Source organism: Symphalangus syndactylus, chromosome 10 (assembly GCF_028878055.3).
Source record: "Symphalangus syndactylus isolate Jambi chromosome 10, NHGRI_mSymSyn1-v2.1_pri, whole genome shotgun sequence".
Classification (NCBI taxonomy): Eukaryota; Metazoa; Chordata; class Mammalia; order Primates; family Hylobatidae; genus Symphalangus; species Symphalangus syndactylus.
The window spans coordinates 126,397,668-126,404,524 of record NC_072432.2 but is presented as its reverse complement, the minus strand read 5'-3'; the positions used below and the strand labels follow the sequence as shown (position 1 = coordinate 126,404,524).

General features: G+C 39.4%; 1 pseudogene; it reads right to left on the bottom strand.

The window, feature by feature from the left end:
* Positions 1 to 1,997: 1,997 nt before the first annotated feature.
* Positions 1,998 to 2,097, bottom strand: LOC129492401 (uncharacterized; annotated as a pseudogene).
* Positions 2,098 to 6,857: the final 4,760 nt, after the last annotated feature.

The window sequence follows — 6,857 nt, the reverse complement described above, 5'->3', positions numbered from 1 at the left end:
CTTGCTTTGTCACCCAGGCTGGAGTGCAGTGGCGCAATCTCGGCTCACTGCAAGCTCCGCCTCCCGGGTTCACGCCATTCTCCTGCCTCAGCCTCTCCGAGTAGCTGGGACTACAGGCGCCTGCCACCACGCCCGGCTGATTTTTTTTGTATTTTTAGTAGAGACGGGGTTTCACCGTGGTCTCAATCTCCTGACCTCGTGATCCGCCCACCTCGGCCTCCCGAAGTGCTGGGATTACAAGCGTGAGCCACCGTGCCCGTCCTGATGCAATTTGATATGTACTACTTGATAATTTAATAATTCACATATATATATATATATACACACATATATAGCTAGACTTTATTCCCCCACTATCAACACCACAGTGGTACATTTCTTGCAACTGATGAATTTACACTGATATATTATCATCACCAAAGATTTGCCATTTACATATATGTGTGTGTATATATGTGTGTGTGTGCATTATTTGATTGTTTTTAAGTGGTTTTTTTTTAGATATTACATCACATATACATGAACTTTACAATTGGCTGGTGGTGTCATTTTGCCAGCTTGAGTGAGATATAGAAACCATGTCTCCTTTTACATTCCTTTACCTTTCTCCACTTATAATAGAATTGTTTAAGATATTTCCTCAATATACATTTAGAACCTTATCAAACAGTGTTATAATATGTGCTTCAACTAATAAACATAAATTAGAAAACTCGAGGGTTTTTTGTTCATTTTTTGCTTAGCATATTCTTTATAATTTTCTTCCTTTTAAGAACACTTTTAAAAACCATTCTTTTAGAGTAGGTTTTCTGGCAACAAATTATTTTAATTTTCCTTCATCTGAACATGGCTTGATTTCTCCTTCATCTCTGAAGAATATTTTTGTTGGATATAGGATTCTGGGTTGATAGTTCTTCCCTTTCAGCATTTGAAAATATCATGTCATTTCTTATTGGCCACTGTGGTTTTTGATGATAAATCAACTGTCATTTGAACTGCTTTTCCTCAATAGGTAAGGTGTCATTTTTCTATGGTGTTTTCAAGACGTTGTCTTTAGTTTTAAGAAGTTTAATCATGATGTGATATGTCTTGATGTGGTTTTCTTTTTTTTTTTTTTTTTTTTTTTTTTTTTGAGATGGAGTCTCGCTCTGTCACCCAGGCTGGAGTGCAGTGGCGCGATCTCGGCTCACTGCAAGCTCCCCCTCCCGGGTTCACGCCATTCTCCTGCCTCAGCCTCTCTGAGTAGCTGGGACTACAGGCGCCCGCCACCACGCCCAGCTAAGTTTTTTGTATTTTTAGTAGAGACGGGGTTTCACTGTGGTCTCGATCTCCTGACCTCGTGATCCGCCTTGATGTGGTTTTCTTTGGATTTAACTTGTTTGGTCATCTTGAATCTACAGATTTATGTCTTTTGTGAATTTTGGAAAGTTTTCGCCCATTATTTCTTTGAGTACTTTTTTAGCCCCACTTTCTTTTTCTTTTCTTTCCAGGGTTCCAAATACACAAATGGTAGATCTTTTGTTACAGTCTCACTGGTTCTTGAGGCTTTGTGCATTTATTTCAAGCTATTTTCTCTATTGTTATTTGGGCAATGTCTAATGTTTTACCTTCCAGATAACTGATTCTTTCCTCTTTCCTGTCCAGTCAGCCTACTCAATGAGATTTTTATACTTACGGTTTGTATGTTTTAGTTCTATAATTTAATTTCCATTTGATTCTCTTTATATCTTCTATTTCTTGAAACTTTATATCTCTTTGTTGAAATTTACTATTTTTTCACTTATTTCAAGCATGTTTATATTGCTTATTGGAGCATTAAAAAATTATGGCTCCTTTAAAATTTTTTCCCAGTAAATTTCAACATCTCTCTCAGTGGTAGTTGCATCTATTGATTGTCTTTTTTCATTTAGTTTGAGATATTTTTAGTTCTTGGTATGACGAATAATTTTTTATTGCAACTGGGTCATTAAAATATTATGTTTTGAGATCTTGATCTTTTTACCATTGAATGCTTCATGAATTTGCATGACATCCTCATGCAGTGGCCATAGTAATCTCTGTATCATTCCAATTTTAATATTTGTGTTGCTGAAGCAAGAATAAGATACGGATCTTATTTAAGCCTTTTGTTTTAGCTGCTTTTCCTGCCACTGCTCCAGGAGGGGAAGGGGAGGTGTGTACTGCATCATTTCTGCCAATTGGAGGTGAAATACTGACACCTCACTTGGCTTTTGATGACACCCGAGGAGTGAACTCTTCACTACTGATGGGCAGTGGTGGAAGTTCAGCTTCCCATATGGTCTCCACTGGTACTGCAATGGGGGTGATTTCATTGCTGCTGGGCAATGGTGAACATCATGACTCTTCATTAGACCTCTTCTAAAACCTCTCCAGCAAGGAGAAAGGGTGTTTCATTTTTGCCTGTAGAAGTGGAAGTCCACACTTTGCATGTGGTCTCCACTGACACTGTAGGAGGGGGGATCTTATTACTAGCCAATGGCAAGTGGCAAGTTTTCTTATCTATAATGTCTTTGTCTGGCTTTAGGATTAGGGTAAGTCTGGCCTCATAGAATGAGTTTGGAAGTGCCTCTCCCTCTTTTACATTTTAGAAGAGTTTGAGAATTGTTGGTGTTAATAAAAAAAAATTAGGGAGAATTCAACAGTGATGCCATCTAGAAGGTTGTTGGGAGGTTTCTGATTTCCGATTCACTATCCTTACTAGTTATAGGTTGTTGTGGCCTGAATTGTGTCCCCCCACTGCCATTCATATATGGAAGCCCTAACCTCCACTATCTCAGAATGTGACTATATTTGGAGATAGGACTTTTAAAGCAGTAGTTAATTAAAATGAGATTTTAGGGGTGGCCCTAATCTAATATGTGTCTTTATAAGAAGAGATTAGGACATGGACAGAGACAACAGATATGTGTGTGCTTTGGTATCAGGGTAAGGCTGGCTTCATAGAATGAGTTTGGAAGTATTCCTTCCTCATCAAAAAAGACACAAAAGAAAGGCCGAGTGAGGACAAAGTGAGAATGTGGCCATCTGCATGTGGCCATAGATCTTGGAAGAAATCAAACCTTCCGACACCTTGATCTTGGACTTTCAGCCTCCAGAACTGTGGAAACATAATTTTCCATTGTTTAAGCAATAAGTCTGTGGTATTTTGTTATGCCAGCCCTAGTAAACTTATTCGGATTTTCTGTTTCTTCATGATTCAATGTTGATAGGTTGTATATTTCGAGGAATTCATCCATCCCATCTAGGTTGCCAATTTGTTGGCGTACAATTGTTCATAGTACTCTTTTACATTCCTTTTGATTTCTGTAAAATTGGTATTAATGTCCCCTCTTTCATTTCTGGTTTTCATTTCTGTGGTTGTTGGTGAGAGTAGAGGGGTTATTATCTACCAGCTTTCTATCTTGCTAGGCTGTCCACTTCCTAGTTCTTTGGCCTTTCCTAGTTGCCTGCCTCTTCAGCTCCAACTCTGATATGTATTAGGCAAAAAGAAAACCCAGGGTACTTGCCACTTTGTCATTCTTTGAATACTGAGTTCCTTAGTCAGTCTACTACATTTATAATATGAAGGATAAAGAGCTGTACTTTTCAGAAGGACTATGGAGAAGTACTTTTCCATCTTCCTGAGTGCAGAAATGTCAATGTTTATAATTATTTGTGAAATGTGAGGACTAGATTAGATGATTTTAAAAATCTCTTCCTGGTCTATTGATCTATACATTTTTCCGGTTTTAAAACAGCAAGATCCTAATTAAATAAATGTAGCCACTTTTCCCTTTAGGTGGGGAGTAAGTAGAGTAAGAGCACTCACATCAAACCAAAGGCAGAGGCTTCATCATCCTATCTTTCTTTAGAGGAGTTCTAGGTTAGTGGTAGAGTTCAGGAGTAAATGTCTTCCTTATTCATTCACTCTCTTCACTCCTGGTGAATGTGCACTGTGGGCAGAACATCTTTGCTAACCTTTTGTTTTCCCCTAATATTCTGGTTACCCTATTGTCAAACAGGAGCCTGTTCAGTGGCATAGGTGGTTCAGAAGAGAGACAGGCCAGGATTCTCTCTTCCCTACCTCTCTCTCCCCTTTTGGTAACCTTGTTATTGCCTTGGCCCTCATGCCTTGGCCCTTCAATGTTCCTGCTAATGTCTACTCTTGGGCAGGACAACTTCAGTTCCTTTCTCACTATCAGGAACAGTTCTGTATATCAGGAACTGTGCTCTATATTCCACTGCAATTCCATGACTTCATCTGCCATTTTTTTTTTTTTTTTTTTTTTTTTTTTTGAGACGGAGTCTCGCTCTGTCGCCCAGGCTGGAGTGCAGTGGCGCAATCTCGGCTCACTGCAATCTCCCCCTCCCGGGTTCACGCCATTCTCCTGCCTCAGCCTCTCCGAGTAGCTGGGACTACAGGTGCCCGCCACCACGCCCGGCTAATTTTTTCTATTTTTTAGTAGAGACGGGGTTTCACCATGGTCTCGATCTCCTGACCTCATGATCCGCCCGCCTCGGCCTCCCAAAGTGCTGGGATTACAAGCGTGAGCCACCGCGCCCGGCCTCATCTGCCATTTTTTGCTGACCTGGCCAAGAGCTGGCATAAACCTTTTTCAGCCTGTCCTCCCAGGCTCTCTGAATACCTTTTTATGTTATCCTTAAACCTCCCCCCAGTCCAACAGACCCAGTGGTTTCCTGGAACTGGCTCCTACTAGCTTATGAGACCCAATTGTTAAACTTTTAAAAGATGTGTGAGCTGGTTGTTAAAAACAGCCACTATTAAAAATTAAATTACATAAACTTACAATCAAATAAATAATATTAAAAACAAAGGTTAAAAATACTCAAAATTCACCACTTCCCAGTGATGTATTATAACTTTCCAGTACCTGTCCTCTGGAGGTTATTTCTCTCTGTTGCATGTATATGGTGGAAATGCCTTAGGGTGGGGTGCCCCTGCCCAACTCCACTTTCAGTGATTTCACACTGGTAGCTTGAAACCAGTCATGATGGGAGTATTTGTAACTAGGAAATTAAAAAATGCTACAAACCAGGGCAGGATTTATCATTTTGTTGACTATCTAGACTTTAAAAAATGATAGAGAAATGTTAATAATGTGGGTTAAATTTAAAATTGTGTCGTGTCTGTAACTACATTATGAATAACACAGAAATTGAAGAAGTAGTCTTTCAGTATTCAACATGACAGTTGACCTTTGAAAAACATGCGTTTGAACTGCCTGAGTCCACTTATACGTGGATTAAAAAAAATGTTACACCGGTGTGCCTGCCTCTCCTGCCTCCTCCTCTTCTGCTTCTACCACCCCAAAATAGCAAGACCAACCCCTCTTATTCCTCCTCCTCTTCAGCCTATTCAGCATGAAGATCATGAGGATGAAGACCTTTATGATGATTTACTTCCACTTAATAAATAGTAAATATATTTTCTCTTTTTGATGATTTTCTTAATTTTCTTTTTCTAGCTGACTTTTCTATAAGAATACAGGATATAATACATGTAACATACAAAATACATGTGGATTAGCTGTTTATGTTATCGGTAAGGCTCCCAGTCAGCAGTAGGCTGTTAGTAGTTAAGTTTTTGGGGAGTCAAAAGTTATACGCAGATTTTCAACTGTGCCCGGGTTTGGCACCCCTAACCCCTACATTATTCAAAAGTCGATTGTATTATCTAGTTCTAAAGAAAAGTTATGTTTATGTCACTGATGAATGAGTGAAGTTCTAACATATATCTTTGTTGTTTCACTGTTGCCTTATTCATTAAATATCAACCAACATTCATGTCAGAATTACATTCATATCATCAATGACTTGCGTGGCTTCATTGCCAAATTCCATGCTAATTAGGCACTTATTCTTAGTCCGTTTGTCAAAACGTGATTGAATTGCAGTTATGGGTTAGCAATCAACACCAAAGTTTGGTAAAAATAAGCATAGCCATTCTTTGAGTCAATTTCTATATAGAATTTATAATAAAATATGTTGTACATTTCATTATTGTGCTGCAATCTTTTATATCCGTAAAATGTATAAGACACACACACACACACACACACACACACACACACACACACGTATATATTTCTTTTTCCTGGACAGCTGGTTGCTAAACATATATCAGCATACCATTGCTCAGATCTTAACTCTTATCAAGGCATTTCAGATGCCTTATTTTTAAAAGTTCCTTTTACAGCTAGAAGATGCACTTCAGGCAGTTTTAATTGTGAAAAAATCGGCTCCCATGACTCAATTATTCTCAAAGCCTCTTTATAGAAATGTGCTCAAAATGTAATCCATCAATTCACCACCAGGTGTCACTGTGGTGTAGGGTCATAGCCAGAAGGCGTCTCACCTTATGCCTCCCAGACGAGTATTGTTGGAGTTGAATTGCTTCCAATGAAGTTACACACTGAACATCTCCTAAAGTCACTTTCTGGAAAGACAATGCCACATCCAAGTTATCTGACAGAAAGCAGCGAAGTAAACAGAGGCTAGTTCTGTTTGCTTATTTTGTAGTTTTAACCCTGCTATTATGTTTATGTCCAGAAAGCCCGAAGATCTTGTTTAGCTCTAGAACAGTATATTACCTTCCTATTCTATTCTAAGTGTGGCTAATGGACCAGCATCGTAGGTATTACCTGGGAACATGTTAGAAATGCAGACTCTCAGACCGTGTCCCGGACCAGTGTACTACTGCTGAAGAATCTGCAACTCGGCCGGGTACTGTGGCTCACCTGTAATCCCAGCAGTTTAGGAGGCCGAGGCAGGCAGATCACTTGAGGTCAGGAGTTTGAGACCAGCCTGGGCAACGTGGTGAAACCCTGTCTCTACTA